Genomic DNA, 22,769 nt, shown 5'->3' with positions numbered 1-22,769 from the left:
TACAGACATTTAGACATACAAAGGCATACACACACACACATACAGAGGCACACCTACACATAAAAATAAAATAGAGCTTAAAAATAAATGAATTAAGCAAAAAAGGCAAGTTGAGTGTTTTTAGTTTCCAGTGTTTCTGATAGCATCACTTGTTGGCTCAGTGGAAACTTCAGAATAAAATACAAATCCTCTCCAAGTTTTGTTTTCTTTTACCACAGTAATAAATGTAAGAGCTGGAGGGTGGAAGAAGTCTTCTGGATGTGACAGCACCACTGAACTGAGCTCATTGAAGCTATAGTGACCTACACAAGAGCAAGGAAACAGTATATATAGGTCAACATTCCAATGAGCAGCATGAACTGGACACTGTGGGTTATGAAGGAAAAGGAGAGGAGGTGAAAGGTTGAAGGGGACATGTTGGGGAAGCTGGGGGTCAGTGAGGTCATTGGGAGTGAACGTGATCAAGACACATTGCTTATATGTACGAACTTGTCAAAGAATAAACAAAAGCTAGTCTGTTTTAAAAGGCCAATGTAGAGGATGCACTTGCCAGCGTAGTACTTGGGAGGCAGAAGCTCGGAATTCACTATGAATTTGATGCCAGCCTGGGCTATAGAGTGAGATCCTATCTAAAAATATTTCAAAATATTACATGTATCTATGACTGCATGTATCACCTACATATTTATTTATTTAGCATCATGGAGCTCAGGCTGGCCTTTAACTTCATATGTAGTGGAGACTGGCTTTGCCCCCCTAATCCTCTTCCTCTACCTTCTAAATCCTGGGATGAAAGCATGTGGTAGCACCCCAAGTGTGGTGGTTTGAATGAAAATGCCCCCATAGACTCATGTAGGCCTCATGCTTGCTAGGCAGGAGCCCTCCTTCTGAGAGACATCCTCCTAAAAATTAATTTGTTTAAGCTGGATGTGGTGATACAAATCTTTTAAATCCCAGCACTCAGGAAGCAGAGGCAGGTGGATCTGTGTGAGTTCAAGGCTAGCCTGTTCTACATAGGGAGTTCTGTCAAATGGAGAGCTACATAGTAAAACCATGTTTCAAAACAAAATCTTGGTTAGGAGTGCTGGGGATGGAAGCCAGGCTTTAGCTATCCAGAGCCTCACCTATGCCATATAAGTACTATATCACGAAGCAATACTCTCACATTTATAGAAAGTAAAGCACAAACTAAAGGCCTGACATTTGGGTCTTCTGACATAGGCATCTGCCCCCTGCTGATATTGAAAATTACTCACAGGGACTCTGACCCTCAGCCCAGTGCTTTTCTAGTAGCTTATGTACATCTGACAGTCTTTCTACTTAGAAGGTAATAGCTAGTACATACAAAGTACATTTCTGTTTTTGAGATAGGCTGGCCTCATACTCCATATGCAGATAAGGCTGACCGTACATTCCACATTTCAAACAGTTAAATTGTATGTATGTATGTATGTACGTATGTATGTGTGTGTGTGTATGTATGTATAGGTACATGATCTATCGATGATCTATCTATTGATTTCTCTATCTACCTATCTTCCTTCCTACCTATAAACCAATCTATCTGTCACCTTTCCATTTCCTGTCCACACATAGGATCTCTTATAGCCCAGGCTGGCCTATAACTCCATCAGTAGTGGAGTATGACCTTACATTCCTGATCTTGCTTCTACCTTTATCTAAGTGACTATCCAGTACTCAGCCCTAAATGGGACATCTATGGCACTCCTCACAAGGCTCAGGGAATATGATGGAAGAAGGGGTGGAAAAGAATTTAAGAGCCCTAGGATTGACAGGAGTGCTGGGAAATGCTGCTTTCTAGACATCGTACTCATGAACTCACTGAAGGTAGCCCTTCCAGATCTTTGTGTGTTAGTTGCTTGGAGTCACACAGCCCAGGTAATAAGATGCTGAGCCTTTGACCTCCTTGCTACCTCAAACAAACACAAACAAAAGCAAAACAAATCCAACAATAAACAAACAAAAAACCCCACCCAAACACAACCCCGTTGAGCTAGCAAAAGTGGGTTTTACCACTGTTCAGACCAGTTTGCTTCCTGGAGGAAAGGCTTTTTGCTGAGTAAAATGCTAAAATGGGGACCCAAAGGGGATTAAAATGGTCTTTAGAAATATTAAAGGCTCCATGTCCTCCTTAATCTCCACAGCTGTGTGAAGTGATTTAAGCATGAGTAATGGATTAAAGGGACGACAGTCAGGACATTTGTAGAATCTGACAGGTTTATCAACTTGTGTTTTTCTGAAAACCAGAACTTGGAATGCTTTCTGCTCACTGCTGTCTGTTCTCTGTTAAGATATATTTGTAGTTAATCACCACTATGTTCTGGAGGAAGCCAAATATGTGCAAGAGAAATTAAGTTGCTTTGCTCTTGCCCTAGACTCTGTCTTTCTAGTTCTCCTGACTGCTACTTCTGTGCACAGTTTTGGGGATATTTTTCTGTAACTATTTTACCTCTATAATATTTTATGTATATATAATCATATATTTTAATATTTGTTTCCCTTGTAGCAATGAGCTCTCATATAGCACAGGCTAGCCTCTAACCTGCTCCTACCTCTCAAGAGCTGGGGTTACAGGCACATGCTACCATGCCCAGCTATTCATGAATATTTATTTTTAAGAAGGGAGGAGGGGTTGAGAAATGGCTCAGCAGTTAAAAGCACTTACTCTTCTTACAGAGGATGTAGGTTTGGTTCCCAGCAGCCATATAGCAACTAACAACCATCTATAACTCCAGTTTCAGGGAATCCACTATCTTCTTCTGACCTCCAAAGGAACCAGGCATACCTATGGTTCACAGACATGCATTTGAGATAAGTGTTTATGCAATAAGAAAAATCTAAAATACAAAAATGAGCAGTGTCAGGCATGGTGGTATATGCCTTTAACTCCAGCAGAATTCAATAGACCTCTGTAAGTTTGAGGCCAGTCTGGGCTACATAGTTCAAAAATACAAAATAAAAATTCCAAAGGATTGGCAACATAGTTTGAGAGAGAGAGAGGAAGAAAAAGGGGTGGGGTCTTGAGAGGAGAGGAGTAGTCTTCCCTCATGGGGGCTTCCTTAGTTGGTTACCCAATATCAGGTGGCCAGCACTGAAATCACTTACATGCAACACTGAACAATTCAGCAGGCTGAATCTGTATATTTGTGTACACACACACGCACACACACACACACACACAATTACAGAGGAGAAGGCCAGAATTTGACGAGGGCATTGTGTGAGGGGGTGCATAGGGCATAAGAGGATTGGAAGATAAGGGAATGGAGGAAAATGATATAACCTTAATTTCGTTAATAATGATGCCAAGTGTGGTGGTGGATGGCTAAATCCAGACCTTTAAAGGGCAGAGGCATGTTGGTTTTGTGAGTTCAGGGCCAACTTGATGTACATAGTGAGTTTCAGTTCATCTTGGGCTACCTAAATGAGACCCTGTCTCAAAAAAGCAAAAATAAAAACAAACAAACAAAGAAAACAAAAACTGGTAAGCCTTGCTCATAGGATATGGTTAAGGTGTGGAGGCAAAAACATCTAGCCCTGAAAGCCTACATACAAGGGACATTATACAGATTGAGCATACTTAGGAATACCTGTTTATTCACATAAGTATAGGCACGCAATAGCAGTGAAAAGAGAGGCCATGAATTCGAAGGAGAGGGTTACATGGGAGGGAGGTTACATTTGTAGGGAGGAAAGGGAAGGGAAGGGAGAAGTCTTGTAATTAATTATATTATAATCTCAAAAAAAGAAAAAAGTGCAGGCAGGACAATCATGAGTTCAAGGCCAGCCTGGACTTCATGTTTAGAGGCCGGAGAGAAGGCTCAGCCTGTAAGAGACTATCGAGGTTCTATTCTCTGTACCCACAAGTCACTTCACAACATCTGTATCTCCAGTCCCAGGTGATCTGACCCTCTATTCTGACTTCCTTTGGCACCACACATACATGTAGTTACAGACATATATACAAACAAATGACTCATACACATTTAGAAAAAAAAAAATGCCTGATTTTGCTGTCACTGTCTACACGTGCCGTAAGGTGCTGTGGATCTCTACCAAGACCCCAGCAATTGGCACAGATTCAATGCGTGAATGGACAACTATCCTTGCTCATCTTAATATAGGGAACTACCAATCCCAGTGGGCTGTGCGCGAAACTTGCAGCCAGGCTGACCACAGGGGGATTGGCAACTGAAGGGCGTGGTCTCGCTGCTGGGTGCTGGGCCAGTGGGTCGCTGAAGAGGCTGAGGGATAGAGAGTTACTCCTGGAGTCGAGGGCCACGTGACAGCGCCTTATGATGGAGCGGGTGGAGATGGCGAAGAGAGAATGGAGAGGGCAGCAAAACATGAGCGGATCCTGAGGGAGATCAAGAGCACAGACACGGCCTGCATCGGGCCCAGGGTCAGGTACTGGGGCGGGGCCAGGTTGTCTGGCGCAGGCTGAGGGCCTTGGCTGGCTGTGGGGAGAGCCATGGTTGTCCCGTGTCTTGGGCGAGGCCTCCGCTGTCTCTGGTCATCAGCTCTTCAGCTGGGAGCGGGCCCGAGCTCTCCCCTCGATGGAACGGCCCATCACAGTGCCTCCGAGACTGTCCTGGTTATCTCGGTCCTGGGGAAGTGTCCTCCACCTTTTCTCACCTGAGAGCCCAGTTTATGAGGATGACCCGGCCCCGGTGTAGCCTGCAGACCTTGCCACCGCCTGGACTTGCTCATTCCCAGAGCTTCCACCTGCATTGCCTGTGGAGATGTCAGAAAGTACCCGGCCTTTCTCAGCTCAGTTCCACAGAGCGCAAGGCATTGCGGGAATTGATGTACACATACATCTATGGAAGCCATTGAGCAGTCATACCACTGGGGTTCAGTTACTGTTCCCCTGTATCAGGGGAGGCACCGGTGGAAGGGATGACTTGTTCATGGTCACAGAAGAAGGGAAATGGGTTTCCAGTTCCCAGCTCAGGCTCTCTGTACTTGTCTCTTTTTCTGTCGTGCTGGGGATGGAACCCTGTCTTGCAGTGTGCCAGGCAAGCCCTCTTCAGTTGAACTGTGCCCAGCCTACAGATGGGGAGTACCATCTGCTGCACTTCCTGTTGAAAGTTCCTCAGCAAGCCCAATTTTGAACTCCTCCCACTCCACCAGTGTCCTGGTGTCCTAGAACTAGTTCCTCCTGGTCCTTTCTTGTGGTCCTTTCTGGTTTCCGTTCATCCCACATGTTGAAAGTCACCTTACCCTCCCTGTACACTATTGGATCAGTGCTCCTTCCTCCAGAACTCATGACTAATCCTTGCTTACATTTTCGTGGGGAGAGTTGTCCCAGTAAAGAGTGATGGAAGGTTGGGGACTTTTACTTTTAGCTTCACTTGCACAGCTTTCTTTCTAGACGTCATTGTTGGTGCCAAATAAGTTTTCCCAGTGTCCTTTCTAGAAAGAACTGTTCTTAGTTTGTCTTTGTCCCTCCCCCCCCCCCCCGCCTTTTTTTTTTTTCTTTTTTTCCAGTGCTAAGGATTGAACCCCAGGGTCTCTGGGTTCAATGCCACACAATGCTTTGTTACTCAAATGAAACCTAGTCCCCATCACTCCCAAGGTGATTTTTTAGCACCCTCTGCCCTTTTTGTGTTTCAGTTCTTTCACACAGTTACTTCCCTCCCCTCTTTGTATCATGACCATAATCATGGTCATGCTCCTGTCATTTCTTATTTTCTTGTGTTGTGAAAGGCTAGTGCTTTTCATTTCATAATTTTATATAAAAGCCCAGTGTCACTCACTAATATTCTCCTAAATGTGTTTTAGTGGATATTACTGTTTAGCTTTCAGTAACAAAACCTTAGGGGATGGCTGCTCTGTTCCCAGACTCTGCACATGGCTGTGCCAGAGCAAAAATAAGGCCTTCATCTCACCTGCCAAGCTCTGCCTTACACACGGCTTGGTCATTCTACCAGGCCCCATCTCAAGTCCATACCCCCTGCAGTTCCAAGCAGACAGCTGCCTTTCATCTTCTAGGTTCTCTTCTAAGAGGAGCCCAGGTCACTGCCGACCCCTTCAGTATTCACCTGAAGCCTATGTTATTTCTTTATACCATTTGTTACAATCTAACTTCCTATTTTTTTGCTTTCTATGGGTCTCTCCCATGGGCTCTCTGCCTTTTGGAGATGGGCTCACATCCTGTTTTACTCATAACTAAAAGGCCAGTATCTATAGCAAGAGGCTTGCAATCAGCATTTTCTTTTCTTTTTATGGTTGGGGGTGAAAGAATCAGACTAACTTTGTAACCTATGTTTCTTTTAATGACCTTATAACTTATGTTTTCAAGTTTTAGGCCCATGTTAATTAAAACCTCTTAGTGCTTCTCCAGAGAGCCAAGGAATGTAAAAGTTCCTGACATTAGCCATTTGTGAGGGCAGAGATAAGGAAGAAAACAAGCAGAGATCTCTACTAAGTGGAGAGAAAAATCACTGGCCGGTGCCTGTGAGATAAACTTTGGAAACTGGGCCAATGGCCCCAATCCTGAATAGCTCCTGACCTTTGATCCAAAACCTGTAGCCCCCCTCAGAACAGACACGGGATGAGTTAATCATTCTCCCACCTTTAACTGCAGCTATATCTCATATGGCAGGAAATTCCAAACTGACTTAAAGATCAGATATTCCCCAGATATTTACGACAGGGCTGACCAGACCTAAGGGTGCCCAGAACCAACCAATTATTTTAAAAGTTATATACCCCATCCAATCCTGAATTGCCAAGACTGCAACCCCTGAAAATTCCCACGCCTTAGCCTTTAAAAACCTAAGGCCTTTGTCTCCCAGTGCCACTCCTTGCTGACCAGCAGGGGTGACACCGAGAGTCTGAGAGTCTCTTTTAAGTGCTTCTTTTGGTAGTTAAGCCCCTGCTGAGCCCATTAGGCTTCTGCTGGGCCTATTAGTTTCTATCCACACCAGATAGAAAATGGAAAAACATCAGTTGGGTTTGACAAATGAGTGTGAATCATTTCAGTGGGTCAGTGAGAGACAAATGGAGACTCAGGACTGAAAGAGCTGCAGAGGAGGGAATCACCGCTTTCACTTTGTAAGGAAAAAGCCACTCTGTGTCACCTGAAAGTAGAAGAAACAGATCAGAGGTCAGAGGCCAGGAACTCCAATACAAACACGTGATTACATACTTAGATGCCAAAGGGTATGAAGTGGGAGAAGACAGAATGTCCTTTGTCTGACAGAAGCAAGCATACACAGGGAAAGGGCAGCCAGAAGGCCTGTGTGTGCTGAAGCCATTCTTACCCGGAGTGTGGCAGGCTGTGAGTTGGTAGGCTGAGGTCATTTCCCCACAGAGACCTCATTTTTTTCCTGTTAACCCTCAGGGCTTCAGAAATACTCATTAATTTCAGTGGCTTGAATTGGTAGTTTTGGTGTGAATATGAATTCTAAATGAAGCAATCTAAAAGAGCTGCTGGAGTGGGTAGAATGAGCCTGCTTGCTTTCCTGTGCATAGGAGAACAAAGGAGAAAAGAGCTACTAACAAAACAGTGTCCCTTAAGGTCCCTAGTAGTTGGGATTTGATGATTTGCTTTAAAACAATTTGAAATTTGTAGGGTACATTTGCAAACAGTTTTAGTACCTGTTTTATGTAGTTTCATCACAGTACTGCCATTGTATATGGTTTTTGTGCATATTATCTTTTTACTTAACATTGATTAATTTAAGGGACAGTGGACTCCATTTTATTTCCAGTTAAGCAAGTTAGACTTTGATTTATTTCTTTTTCTCCTCTCTAATCATGTTCTTCACTAGGGGTCAACTTGTGTTTTGATTTTTTCTTTCTCAATAATCTTGTGAACTTCACATCATAAATTGTTTCCGTTGTTCTGAGAATTGACTGACCATAAAATGGTTCATGATATGTTAACAATCTGACCATGAAACCATGACATGTACCCTTCCCACAGTTACAAAAATAACTGCAAAATTCCACTTTTGTAATCATCTGCTCATTTGTCATAAAGAGGCCTTTCTGCTTCTGGTCTGGGCCTCTCCATTCTCCTACCAAGGGAGATTGTAAGTTTGGCATGGCAGTAAATAAAATTTTTACCTTGCAATATCTCAGCGTCAGCTCCTGGTTGACACCGTAATGTGCCACGGACCGGCCCAGTCGGGCTCCCGTCGTCCGCGGGAGAACAAGGCTTTAGACAGGAAGACACGGTTTCGGCAAAGAATTGACAGACAGAGACACCTTGATGGTTTTGGCTCTGCTGCAACTTTACTGAAATTAAGCTAGTATTTTTATAATGATTTCACAAAAGGCACCTTAAAATTGGCATACTTCCCAGAACATTCAGACTTTTACCAAGAATACAAAGTTTACATTTTAACTCAAAATGCAATCAAACATAAAGCAGTACCCACAAATAATCTTGGCCTAAAAACTTTTTGATCAGAGCAAACAAAGGAAAAGAAACCTCAAATATAGTTTCATTATTGCTAACCAATGAAGAGGAAAGTCAGGAGCTAAGTCAGATGCCTGCCAAAGTCCTTCTCTATATCAAAATCTAACTACACCTTTGTTAACCCTCCTCCCATATGTCCTGCCCAAGATTTATGATCTTCTCTAGGAACAAGGCACTGAAGGGAGGGGGAAACTCCCGCCAGCTGCACCTCTCATGCTATTATTTCTTAAGAAGGAGCCTATTATTATTTTACTATTCTTAATGCCTATTAATACTAAATCTAATTCATTACTTTCCTTAAACTTATTTTTATTAAAGCCTTTAACAATCTACTAATAATAAATTTCTTTATAAAGTTAGTTGTGCTGTTTCAGGTGTCACAGGGAAAGATCAAAGAATTCATTATTCCAGCCCCAGAGCCACAACTGAAGAAGCGTAGAAATCTCAGAACACGTCTCTTTTCCAAGTGGGATGAGTTTGCCAGGGACCTTCCAGGGGGCATTATTTCCGGGGAAATCATATCCCCCGCCCTGTAGCTTATGCTACTATGGCGACACTGGCGTGGGTGTGGCAGTAATGTAAAGAAGTATTTGGTCAATCCTGATGGTTATGCATTATGGTGTTCTGCACTCAAGGGTCATGCCTCAGATAATATGCCAAAAAAAAAAACTCTACAAAAATTACAATTAAAAAGTGTCCAGCCCCTTTAAGCAACAGAAACTGGAGTGTGTGCGGAGTTTTGGAGACACCTCACCAGTGGCTAGAACTTTTGGGTTCTCTTTGAGAGTGAAAAATAACATTTAAATAGTTGTATTACCATCAGACCTCAAAAGCAGGTTAATTTAGTAGTGAAGCAAGCTGTGCTTGAAGGGACAGCAGGAACAGTTGTGACTGATGGTTTCCAGCAACAGCCTGGACAGAGGCATCATCGGCACCCAGAGACTCTGCAACCATAGTCCCAACATCTTCCGTCACAATACCAGAAGCAAAGCCCTGCTCACCATAAAGCAAAAGGCGAACCTTTGCTATGGATTATAGGCTATGTCATACACTCTCGTTTTACTGAGGAACTTTCCAGTTACACAAGAATTTGTTTTCACTTATGAGGACATAACAGAAACCCAATACTCTGCGAGTATAGCCCACAATGAACACCAAATTTTTATTTCTCTCATTATGCTTTGATTTATAGAGAATGCTAAGTCTCATCAGTTGCTTGCCATTTTTATTCACACACTACCATGAACTAGATGTCAATAAAGATGAAGGGATCATGGTTAGGTCAGGAGATCAGCAGCAGCATTCATCACAGGTTTCTGAGCCAGGAAGTGAGCTGGGTGTTCCCTATAGATTACAATCGTGTCAATAACAATTAATGGATCACCACTTTACAGACGAGAAAAATTAGACACACAGAAGTCACTGTGTTAGCCAGGCAGTGGTGGTACATGCCTTTAATCCCAGCACTCAGGGAGGCAGTGGCCGGCAGATTTCTGTGAGTTCAAGGCCAGCCTGGTTTACAGAGTAAGTTCCAGGACAGCCAAGGCTACACAGAGAAATCCTGTCTCAAAAAACAAACAAACGAACAAACAAAGTCACTTGTGCCCCCCCATACCTGAGGAGCTCACTGTCCTTCACTGAAAAAAATGAAACCAAGCAGAATTCTTTTCTTGTCCCACCCGTATTCTGTCCCCCGTGTTCTGTTTCCTTCCTGATCCTGAGAAAGAAGTCTCCTTGGTCCTGTTAAAACCCATTTTTTTCTCTTTATCTCTCCTGTGTTCATTATTATGGATCATTCCCAGCTGCCACTGTGCCCATCTTCTACCTCTCAATTCTGAAGAATGTCTTCTTTGCCCCTATTGTCATCTGACTATTCTGGTTCTACCTTTTTCCATAGGAAAGTCTCCTAAGTCAAGGTCTCATCTTCCCTCTTCCTTCACCCTCTAACCTGCCTCCTTCTGGTCTCTCTTCAAGCCTGGTTCCTGTGCAGGTCACCTTAAATCCTATCTACCTGAATGCAGTGGGTGTCTCCCTGCCACATTTTACTTGACCTCCATCCCTAAACTAGTACTTAGCCGGAAAGGCCACCTTAATATTTTAATCACCACAAACATGAAAATAAAAGCTGCCATGTTGGTGTCTTAGTGTGAAAGGCATCCTTTAGGTAGATACCCAAATCATAAAGACCAAGATAATGAGAACTAGGGAGATCCCCTTAACTCAGAGGGATACCCTGTTCTGATATGTAAATGGAGTTTGCCTACTAAAGCTGTGATATCAAATAGAAGCCTTTTATAGTAAAAATAAATAAATAAATAAACAAATAAAAATAACAATAGAAATACTATAAGAAATAGAATAGGAAATCCTGCTGGGGTGGCTGTTTCAGAACCCCAAATGCTGACTGTTCCTGTTCATGATGACAAAGTATTCAGTCCCTAAAAGTCCCCCCAGAGACACTGGCTTGTCCTTAGGTAGCCAGCACCATTTGTCTACACAGTCAGATCACTGAGCATGGCTTTGCCTCTGCTGTTCACTGATGTTCACCTTGTTTCCATGACAGACATGTTGATATCATCAATCTGATCAGAGCATCAGTCAAGTCCTGATGGTCCCTCTCCTCCACAGTATCTGAGTCTTGACATCTAGAGGCAGAGGAGAGGGCACATCATACCATTGTAGCTCCACGAGGCAAACAGCTATGTGTACACAGGAGCAGTTTTACCTGAGTGAGCTAGACATAGGCACAGCTGCTCACCTCTGTAATCCAAGCACTTAAGCTCAAGGAGCTGGGCAGGAAGATTGTGAGTTTGAGGCTAGCCTGGGCTGTAGAGAAAGACTGTCTCCAAAAAGAGGTTAAACATTTATGATTTGCCTCAAACATAGACACAGTCAGACTGTTTTCTTTCTGCTTGAAGCATATGGGCTTTTCCTTTCCTCTATATCTCACCTCTAGTCATGGCACTCTAAATTATGGCCTACAGGCTATTTGGCTCAGACTCTGGAAATACTGTACATCGAATAACTCCATTCTTGCCTAATACATCAGCCGATACCATGTATTGTCTCTGCCAGGGAATGAGAAGCATGCATAAAAAACAGAGCAAAGAGGGGTTTCCTGAGAAAAGACCAAGGATCCTGACATCTCTGCGGAAAGATGAGCAGCAGAACTAGGAGGACTTACTCTCTCCTGGAGTTACTCGCCTGATTAGGGTGCTGTTCCTGCGGAAGGAACCTTCCGCAGACCATGCAACCAACACAGGGAAACAGCGATCCACAGGGAACAATAAAACACCTGGCCTTAAGGAGCTACTAGAGAAGGTCATGTGACCGTGAAATGACCACAGGTCAGAGGAAGTAAAGAGAAACGAAAAGCAGGAATCAGGGCACAGAAGAGTAGCATGGGTGGAGCGGGAACACAGCAAGCAAGATCGTCTGGGGGAGGTGCGGTTGAAGAAAGGCTTTAGTTGTATGTGTGGAGATCCGGGGTGTTGTGTAACTTAAGAAAAGCCACCGCAGGTGCAAAAGCCCCGAGGAGGCTAAGGCCGGTCGTGGTCTGCTGCAGTGGACGATGGAGATGAAGCACACTGCGTGTGAGGTGGTACGGGGTGGGGTCGCGCAGGTCCTGGCAAAGCGTTCGTGCTCATTCCCTGTGTCATGGTGAGCTATCCACACGACGGAGGACAGGAATGGGGCAGTCTGAGGGTCACAAAGCTGCCACATTGTCAACAGACCAGAAGGGGACAAAGCCAGAATAACAAAGGAGGCAGTTTTGACAGTCCCAGCAAAGGGCTATAGCTACACGGAGCTTTCTAATAGCTTGAGAGGCAGGGGGACGGCTGGAGAGACTGCTCCGTGGTTAAGAGCACTGGCTGCTCTTTCATAGGTCCTGAGTTCAATTCCCAGCAACCACAGGGTGGCTCACAACCACCTATAATGGAATCTTGATTCTCTCTTCTGGTATGTATGAAAGCATAGCACATACACATACACATGAACTATATAAATAAATCTTACAGAGAGACAGGAAGAAAGGGCAGAGCACAGGGGTGCAGGCTAAGAGGAGGACAAGGTGTAATGCATGAGTGAGAGTCCTGGTGAGCTCCAGGAATCATAACTCCAGGGTGTTGGTTGTTTTTTGTTTGTTTGTTTTGTTTTTTAATTTATACACTGTAAACAGTGCTGTTTTCAGAAATATACACCCTTTTTTCTAGGTGTATTTGTTAATTTTCTCAATGCTGTGACTAATTATCCAGGAAAAGCAGTGAGAGTCCTGCTGAGCTCCAGGAATTGTGACTTCAGAGTGTTACTTCCTTATGGGAGGAAGTGTTTCTTCTCAGGGTTTGGGAGGGGAAGGCTTGGCAGAGGGTGGAGCCTCTGCGGTGGCAGAGGTGGCTTGCTCACCTCTCAGTGGCAAGCAGAGGGCTCAGGCCAGACTGGGGCCTGGGCTATACTCCATAAGGCAACCTACTTCCTCCAGGTCGGCCCCACCACCTAGCAGTTCCACTCATACCCCCAAACAGTTTTGCTAGCCAGAACCAAGTTGAAGATGAGCCTGTTGAGGACATTTTATGTTTTTCTTTGTATTTAAGCCTTAACGCTAGTGTACACACTCAGCCACACACGCAACTTTCACTGTCATGTGAGTTGAACAATTACTATGTGGATTGTGCAAATACTTTGCATTTTTATGTTCTCTTGTGGCTTAATTCAGTTTTCTATAAAACTCAATAGGAAGAATAAAAACAATGGTGGGGTTCAGCCCAGGACAAGCGATTGATGTGCCCATTAACCAAAGCAGACTGGCCTTCTGGTTCTCCCAGCATCCCTCAGTCCCTAACTGTTACTGGCATACTCCTGCCCTCTTACCTCAACTTTCCAGCCCTGGACTGGTTCACCTTGTAAGTATTTAGGCACCTGCTTCTGGGTTGCCTAGCAACTTATGATGTCATCATGTGTCCTTGGCCAGGTGGCCACACCTGGAAGGTGTGGTTACCTTGCTCCTTAAAGGGACCAACTCTCCATGTTGTCCCTCTCTTGCTTCTCTTCGGCCTCTCTTGCCCTCTCTTGGCCTCTCTTGCCTTCTCGCCCTCTCCCCTTTCTCTGTTGGTGCACCCCCTCACTCTTTCCTCCCATCATGTCCTGCTCTCTCTTCTCTCTCTCTTTCTTCATCCCCATCTAATAAACCTCTTTCATATAAAATCTGTTGTGCGCCTCCTCATCGTCATTATTTAATTTGCCCCAACACACCTCTCCCTATGCAATCTCATTGTCCTGCTTCCGGGAGGTCACCATATTGATGCGGAACTTAATTCAGACATCGACATAGCATACCATAGTCCAGAGTTCTGAATCACAACAAGCAAGATTAAAATTAATAAGATTTCTTTATAAAAGTGTTTATTTATATGTAGAAAGTCAAAAGTGTTCATCAACTACAGGTTGGGTCCTTTTTTATTTTTTAAGATAGGGTCTCAAAGAGTGGTTTGGAATTCAAAGCAGTCCTCTGTCCCAGCAACAAGTTACCCAACCATACCCAACCATAGCGAGGCAGGAAAGAGAAATCCACTGAGTCCTTTTTGGCTGTAACAACAGAAAATGTAAATATTGTGGGTCCTAGAGTAGTTCCTTTGTAAAAGCACCAGCTTCTCTGGTGGGAAAAATCGGGCACCCTATGCAGTCTGGCCTTTAACCCAGAGAACTTGGAAAACCTCCTTCTGCTTCCTGAATCTGCAATTAGAAATATTCCAGGGGATGCTGCAAGCACTGTTGGCAGTGGCTACAGATGGCTGGGATTATTAGAGCACGCAGTTCCTGTGAATATTTCTGTATGAACATTGAAACGGTTGTGGAAGTCTCTGGCCAAAAGCCTTTGAGTAAAGAATTTCTCCCTCTCTCCATTGTGATTTGCCCTACTCCTGGGGGGGGATGGTGGTAGTGATGCAGTCATTGTTTTCTTCCACCAGACAGCCTTTCTTTCATGTACAAATGTGAGTCAATGCCTACAGGTGGATGAAAGATTATCAGTGGTGCTTTGCACAGTGGCAGGTGGGCTGTCCCCTTCTGGAGGCCACCATATCCATTCTCACCCACTGCCTCACCATGTGCTCTACTTCTGCATTGCTGTGGGCTGACATGAAAGTCCATTTGACCCCTATCCCCTGTTTGATTTTCTTCTCGGCATTTATTACTATAAGATAATCTGTTCTGTGCTTGTTCACTTGTCTGTCTCTGTCACCTAGAAAGCAGGTGCAGGAGAACATGGAGGGCCATACCCTCTGGTTCTCCAAGGTGTTTCTAGAATCATTCCTGATAGTAAGGTAGGTCTCATAACTTTTGCCTGTAAATGCCATGATCAAGCATGAGACCCCCATAGCTGTTTATGATAAAGACAGAGACTGCTGTGCTTATAGAAATACTACTTGGTTATGTAAGATCAGGAAAAGTCAGCTTCTAAAATGTTCCTGGAGGCGACAGTGCTTTAACTACATGGACAGTGGGATTGCTTACCGGATTCTCAACATGTGTTGACAAGTTTGTTTCCTACCCTGTCCAGCCACCACGCCCAGTCTGAGGCTTGACCACTCGCATTGCTCACTTTCTGGATTGGCATGTGGCCTTTCCACTCCTGGAGTGCCTCTCTGTGGAGGAGACATATAATGAAAAAGATTTATTACAATAAATAATTGTATTTTCTCAGTGATGCCAACATGGTAGACTCAGCTATGGCTGTACACAAAATCCTTTATATGAAAAAAAGAATCACAGTTGTCAAACACTTCAGACAGCTTCAATCAGAAACAAAACCACTTGTGAAAATGTTTAAAGATCTGAAACAACAAGGCAGATGCAGTCAACCAAGCATGGTTGGACACTCTTCGCCTACCTTGCAGACAAGCCCGGGTTTATGCACGAGTGTTCAGATATCTGAAATCTTCATGCATTGGGATGTAGCCGTTGAAGACCTTACATGGCTAAGGGACGATGGACAAGAATTCTGTGAGTTCTCCACTCCAGTGCCCTTAGCAGTGAGCATGGCTCACTCATCGGCCTCTGTTCATTTTTTTTCAACCATTCCAATACTGTTATCAATCTCTTCCTTTACCAGCCACAATACCTTAATGCAACTCAGACAATGTGTCGGCATAATTGTCATTCTTTTGACCACTGCTCTCATAACAAAAATGAGGATTGCTGGTAGCTACTGGAAGAGCTAGTAAGAGCTACTCAGCAGGTGTCTTACGCATGTAAAGGCCAGTTACAGAACTTGATCAGTGCTTGTATGGTAACTTTGATTTTGATGGGGCTCAGGAAAAGCTGAAAGTGAGTCAGTGCTGGTGAGTGACTGTGGGTGGCTTGTCTTAAGTACTTCTTTGAAAATGTCCATCTCTTCATATTTCAGACTCTTTGTTTTACCCACCAGGGTATCAACATTAATGTGTTAGCAGAACGGAACTGAACACAGTTCTGGAGAAGCTGAAGGATGGAATAGATTAGAGATTCAAGGTCAGATGCCAGGATTGATTCTACACTAGGCCTGTGGTATGGGTACCAGCCACTCTCACCCTAGCAAGTGAATGAGAAGATCAAAGTCTTTCTTTTAGAAGCCAGTGCTGGTCATGAATATTGAAAAAAGAAATTAATCAGAAGAGCAGGTAAGGGGCTCTTAACTGGGCAACTCAGTATAAAAGAACTATAAAGAAGAGTAAGGAAAGGGGAATAAAGGAAGATATAATAGCCATTATATAAAGGGTGGCATGCAGCTTAGGAGCAATTAACAAGTTTGGTATAAATTCTGGAGAATCTGAATAAAATTGGCTGTAATCCTCCTCCTTCTCCTCCTCACCCCCTTCCTCCTTCTCCTCTCCTCCTTTTTCTTGTCACTAAGCTTGCTTTCTGTTTACCAGAGCTTTGGTCATCATATAAGAATAATAGGGAATAAAGTATGTGCTTCGGAATGGGACTTCAGAGAAGACTGACCACCATTCTTTAAAAAGCCCATGGGAACGCCTGAATTCCACCAGAAAATACAGAGAAGCCGAGTTTCAAGCTAGGAAACCTGCTGGGGAGATGAACAAGACAGGCAAACACGGGTTGCGCTGGGTGGCTTTCCACACTGCCGGGCAACCATTCTCTGATCATCTCTCCCTAGCTTTAACCCTTGCTTCCGAAAACCCTCCCCTTCAGCCAACTATAGTGTGATGGGGAACAATTTATACATTTATAGGTCATGTTGACACATAGTATTAGACTATTGTGCCACTTTGAAAGGCAGCCTCAGCTGTCCTCCATGGCGTAGCTGTTCTATTATCTCCTAATATCTCCCTAAGCTGGCCACCAGACTCTTACATCAACCCTTGGGGACACTCCAGGCCATGATATGTCATTTTCCAAAGATAAAGCCATACTTTATTAAGACAATTGTTTTGCATATTTTCTAACTTACAAATGGACAATGAGAACCTCAAAGATAACATTCATTCTATGACACTGATAATTTTAAATATTATTTATTTATTTAATATGTGTGTATGGGGGAGGAACAAACCGACTGACTCCCTTGCTGTTTGAGAACTCTGAGAATTCTCAACCTATTCCTATTCTCAACCTATAACCTATTCTCTTCAGAATAGTTTTCCCCTCACTTTTATACATCCCTAAATTATTACCCACAGGCCACTGCTCCAGGATACCTTACTCCCTGTTTGACCTGTCACAGCTCCTAACCCCAATCTTTTCAACACCTCTACTTTCCATTATCACCATTTCTTTTCATGTTGGACATACTATATAGTTCACCTACTTACCATCTGTTATTGTATTTGCTGCTGGCTGAGGTTATTTGTTTTATTCAGGATTAATCTTCTTCATCTCAACACACGCTTTCCCAGCAAGATGACAGAAACTCAGGGCTGTTTTCAAATGTGTGCTGCTGACGGGACATCACAGCGGATCTGGTCTGGACCAACAAGTGACTTCTACTTTCTCTTAATAGTAAACTTACTGTCCACACACATCTTTCTGGCTGCTGACTTTGCATTGCTTCTCAGGATCCATTATTAGTTCTTGTCTCTTTCTTGTGGGCTTCAAACATGCTGAAGTCAGCACATTCAAATTCATAAATTTAGACCTCAAGGGCTTATTCTGTGAAAACCCAAGGTTTATTGAAGCGACAGCATAAATAGCACTGATGCACATGGTTAGAAACTTTGCATTAAAGAGAAACTGATTAACTGCAGAGTTTCCATCAACTCTTACCACCAGCCTGTGTGTCATCTCAATATGTCTTCAGTCTTCTGATTATGTCCCGCCACTCAGGGGTTCACACTGTTCCTTTAATAAAATTTACATTCTTTTCTTCCAAATATACTGTTAATGTACAAACATTAAAGATTTTACATGACAACATGCTCATCTTCTCAAGGGTGTTAGTATTCCCTGTCTGGAAACACCTCTGCCTTTTCTCACACTTGTCCACTTGAACACGGGCTTGTGCTTGGCCTGTCTCTATAAACAGGGCCGAGGAAGGGACAAACCTGTGTGTGATATCATCTGGCAGTCTCTGTAGCAAAAGTCTGTAAATGACATTCCTCAAGAGGTCCTGAGTCATTCTCCAAAATGAGTGTAACAGGCACACTGAGCTTATGGGCTCCCGAGTTCAAACCCTAGCTCTCTTCTTTACTAGCCACAAGCCTTGCAAAATGGGGTGGCAATTGTGTTGGTTGTCCTTTTTTCCCCTTTTCTTCAATATGACACTTGATGAGCCATCTAAGAGAAGGCAACATCAGTTGAGAAAACATTCTTTTGGTTGATCCTATAGGCAGACCTGTGGCATATTTTCTTGACTGATGATTTGTAGCCTGCAAATAATAGAGGTTTCCACACTGTCCTGCTGCGTGAACCCTGTTCCCATAGAGCTTTGTTTACTCCCCTGGGAAAAAGGCCTCTCCTAGACAAAGTATGCTGTGGGCAAGATGTCCACCACTCCTCACAATATAGCTCAGGGGCTTTATGTAAACAGCCTCCTCTCAGCCATGAAAGAACATCTATACCCTAAACACAATCTGGTGATAACGATGAGCACTGCTTTGTGTGTTTATCATTAATTCTCTGTCTCTGCTTTGAACGCCAAGTTACCCACTGAAAAAGCTCCACTGAGTGCCTGTAAAGGCACCCTTGAACAACAAAAGCTAGAGTAATATGGAAAGAGGGAATCTCAACAGAGAAAATGCTTCCACTAGAACGACCTCCAGGCAAGTCTGAGGAGCATTTTCTTGATGAATGATTGATGTGGGAAAGCCCAGCCCCACTGTAGTTGGTGCCTTCCCTGGGCACAGCTTTAGCTCTATACAACAGGGTTTTATATACTCTCTTTCCACTTGCCTCTGAGCAGTCACCTCTATGTGCTGATCTCAAACACATTACGTTTGTTTCCATCAGCCTAATAACACAACTACAGGTTCACTGTTTGGGGCAATTGAGCTGTAAGTCATGTATGGCAGGAGTGAGAAGGTGCCTCATTCCATTGCCGTTATAGTCACCAAATAATGAAGTTGCTGTTGCTGTTGTTGGTATGCTTGGGCGTTTGTTTGTGTGGAGTTCATCTTTAAGCCAGGGAGCTGCCTTAAGTGGAGATCGACAGGTCTGTTCGTTCTTGTTCACTGTGGAAAATCTCACTTTCACTCCTGAAAATTGATTTCTCGGAATAAAAGAGTCTGGGTTAGCAAAGCTTAACTCCTCCTTTCTGCCCTGTTACCAGGCCATCTGGCTACAGAATGTCAGTCTTACTGGAGTGCCTTATGTGAACTTTAGCATTTTAATTATGAGGGGTCCTGTGCCTGTTCCGTATTAAACTTTTTGTATAGGTGGATAATTGCTTTGTTAAAAAACAAAATCAAACATTGAGGACTTTTAATCATTGATTTATTTTAAATGTCTCTGGCCTGCTTTCTGTGTCTACACTGTTGCTGAGTGTGTGCTCTGCACTTCTCTGCAATGTCATTCATCCTCTCCACCATCCCTCCCTCCACCCATCCCTCCATTCCCCTCTCTATTTACAGTGCTTGGGGTTAGACCAGGACCTCTCTGCCCTGAACTTCATCCCCCACTCTTTTTGTGTGTGTGTTTTTCCTGTTGAGTTTATCTTCACATTCATTTATTCTTTCTTTTCCTATTTTTCTAAATGTATTTATTTTTGTTTGTGCTTCCCATATGCATACATTGCTTAAAAGATGGTATTTCTTAGGCTCTCTCCTGACCCTGCCAGTCCTACATTCTTCCAACATCTCCTTTCACAACATTCCATGCAGCTTAAAGGGGTGACATAAATGTCTAGTCTAGGGTCAAGCCCTCAACCATTTTTTCATTCCCAGAACCTTGTGAAGCCATAAGGGGTGTCTTTGTCTTTTTTTTTTCTGTTTATTGCAAGGAGAGGGCTCTCTGTTCAAAGCTGAGAGTAGCCTCTGTCTGTGAATATAAGCATAGCTATTTGGTGAGTGGCTTGATGGTATATCAGTTTGATGGTAAAATCGCTAAAGCAGCCATTTTAGTCCCTGTCTTCCCCGCTCCTAGAGACTAATACTTTTTCAGTCCTGGTTCTGAGTCATAGCTATAGTATTGGGCACAGATACCCTCGTGTAGCACCAGACCCAAACCTAATTATAGAGTGGCTGGTTACCTGTATAGCAGCTGTGTCCCCATTGCACTAACAAGCATGTATTGCCTGGCAGGTTGATGTTCAAATTCATAAGTGGCTTAAACCTTCACCCCACAGAAGCCTATAGGCCATCTGACTTCATGAGAGCCAGCCAGCATGGAAGAATCTTCCAGCCTAGTTCCAGCTTGGTTTAACTACATCTTGCATGAAAAGTGTGTGGTGATGACAACAGTAGAATCTTTTTTTATTTTATTTTTATTTATTTTTATTTTTATTTATTTATTTTTTCAACAGTAGGATCTTATCCACTAGTTATTATGTAACCAAGAGGACTGGCAAGACCCTGTATTGCCTGGGGGACTCTGTGGCATTCCCGACCACAGCTGGCACTGGGGCTTTCTTACATTGCTTCTAAGGTTGTCATTGTCTGATTGTGCAGGATGTTTTTAATTGGTGACCGGCCAGACAGTGGGTTACTGAGTGGTCTTCTCATACCCCTTTCATTTTGTTTGATGCCAGCTCCATTCCCTCATCTCTACATCATCCCAATTTTATTTTATGTGCTGCTCAAGGAGTACCCAAAATTATAATTGAATATCTCTGGTCACTTTTCCATTTTGGTTACCTGGACATGTCAGTAGCAGAAATTCTGCTTGACGGTGTTTCATCTTTCCTATTGCTTTTCTGTTTGGTAAAACAGAGCCCCCAGCCCTTCCCAGGTGTCTTTCTTTAATCCTTCAAACATATTTGCAGTGGCAACCTTGGTGTCCTCAGGTTCTCAGCCCACCTTCTAAAGGGGCTGCTGTCGTATGCTTTTTGTCCTGACCCATCGATAGGAGGAAGAATCCATCCTCTTGTCTTGGTTTGATTTTGTTTTTTGTTTCTACAGTTAGCATTTTTGTTGTTGTTGTTGCAAATTAGACATTTTAAACAATTACAGCAACTCTGAATTATCATCGCCCAGTTTCAAAATTGTAGTCTCTTCGTTTGCTTGTTTAATAAACTGTGTGTGTGTGCATGTATGTCTCTGGGTAGTGTGTGGTGTTCACTTGTGTGCTTGTTTTTGATATTGGATCTTATGTATTCCAGGCTGGCCTCAAACATGTTATTCTCCTGTTCCCACCAACCAAGACCTGGATACAAATATGTACCAGCATGTCCACTGCAGACGGAACCCTGGACCTCAGACACGTAGGCAAGCACTATACTGACTGAGTAACATTCCCTAGACCATGTGCTTGTTTTGTGGCCTATTTGTTTGTGACTCGCTGGTCACAGCGAGGGCAGTCTATTTCCTCCTCTGTATAGCATATGATACACATACCTCTTATGGTATAGCCCCGGCATGCTCTCTCTCCCTGAATGCCTGCTCTGCAGACAACTGTGCTTTGCTAAGGCCTCTTTGGCTCTCACCTAATCACCGTGTGACTGAGTCTACCTCATTTATGATCATGTCTGGCTCTGGACTGGTAAGATATGGAGAGACAGGCCGGTCTTGGCCATACCCACTCAGTACAGCTTCTGTTGTACTGAACTGGGAGTCGAGAAGTCAGCAGGTCCTGGTTCAAATGTTACAAACCCATCACTCAGTTTAGAATATTTTATGAATAAATGTTTTCCTATTTGCTCTGCCCGCAGAGCTCTGAATGGATTTTTGTTAGCTTTCGCCAGGGGCAGCTGTTCACTGTACCAAGAGAGGCTCTGCCGAGGCAGAGGCTCTGCCTTCTACTGCCACTCCAATCCTTCCTGTGGGCAAAAGGAAAGACTCTGGTCTTTGAGCCTTCTCTTTTTTACACTGTGAACAATGGCTTTGTAATATAGAGGCAACCTGCTCAGGGACACCTATCACTTATTAATGTACATGGACTTGGCTGCTCAGAATCCCCTTCCTGGTGAAGTGCTCCATCCAAGCAACTGGGCAGTCTCACAGCTTTTACACCTCCACCTACTTTTTAGGATCTTGAGAGTACTGGGTCTCAGGGCACTCATCGTCTGAGCAACAAAGCCATAACCAATTCTTTCTTTCTAAGCCAACAAACGAATAACTGTGTCTTAGACCACCTTCACTCACAGACATTAACACTTAGTAAATCAGTTAACAGGGTTGGAGTAGCCACAGCTTTCACAGGTGTGTGGGCTCGTCTGCGCCAAATTGACACAAGTTAGAGTCACTGGGAAGAGGGAACCTCAACAGAGAGCATGCCTTTATGAGATTGATGCGCAGGCAAATCTGTAGGGCATTTTCTTGATTAACAACTGATTTGGAACAGCCCAGTCCACTGTGGGCAGTGCCATCCTTGGGCAGGTGGTACTGGGCTAGAAAGCAAGTTGAGCTAGCTATGGACAACAACCCAGTAAGCAATGCTCCTCCATGGCCTCTGCCTCAGGTCTTGGCTCCAGTCTACTGCCTTGAGTTCCTGCCCTGATTTAATGGACTGTAAGCCGTAAGATGAAATAAACCTCTTCCTCCGAAAAGCTCCTGTGGTCACGGTGCTTAAAAAAGAAAACCAGAATAACAGATTAGTATAGGCATCTTTGGAGTGTTTATTCACACTTACTGTCTTTACATTGCCTGTGAAATACGTGTCCCCAATACTACGTCTCTACAACCATCTCCTGTCCTTTGTAAGAGCAATGTTTTATATACTTTTAAAGTTTTGT

The sequence above is a fragment of the Meriones unguiculatus genome, chromosome 1 (assembly GCF_030254825.1).
Source record: "Meriones unguiculatus strain TT.TT164.6M chromosome 1, Bangor_MerUng_6.1, whole genome shotgun sequence".
Classification (NCBI taxonomy): Eukaryota; Metazoa; Chordata; class Mammalia; order Rodentia; family Muridae; genus Meriones; species Meriones unguiculatus.
The sequence above is the reverse complement of the archived record's forward strand: the minus strand, read 5'-3'. Positions refer to the sequence as shown.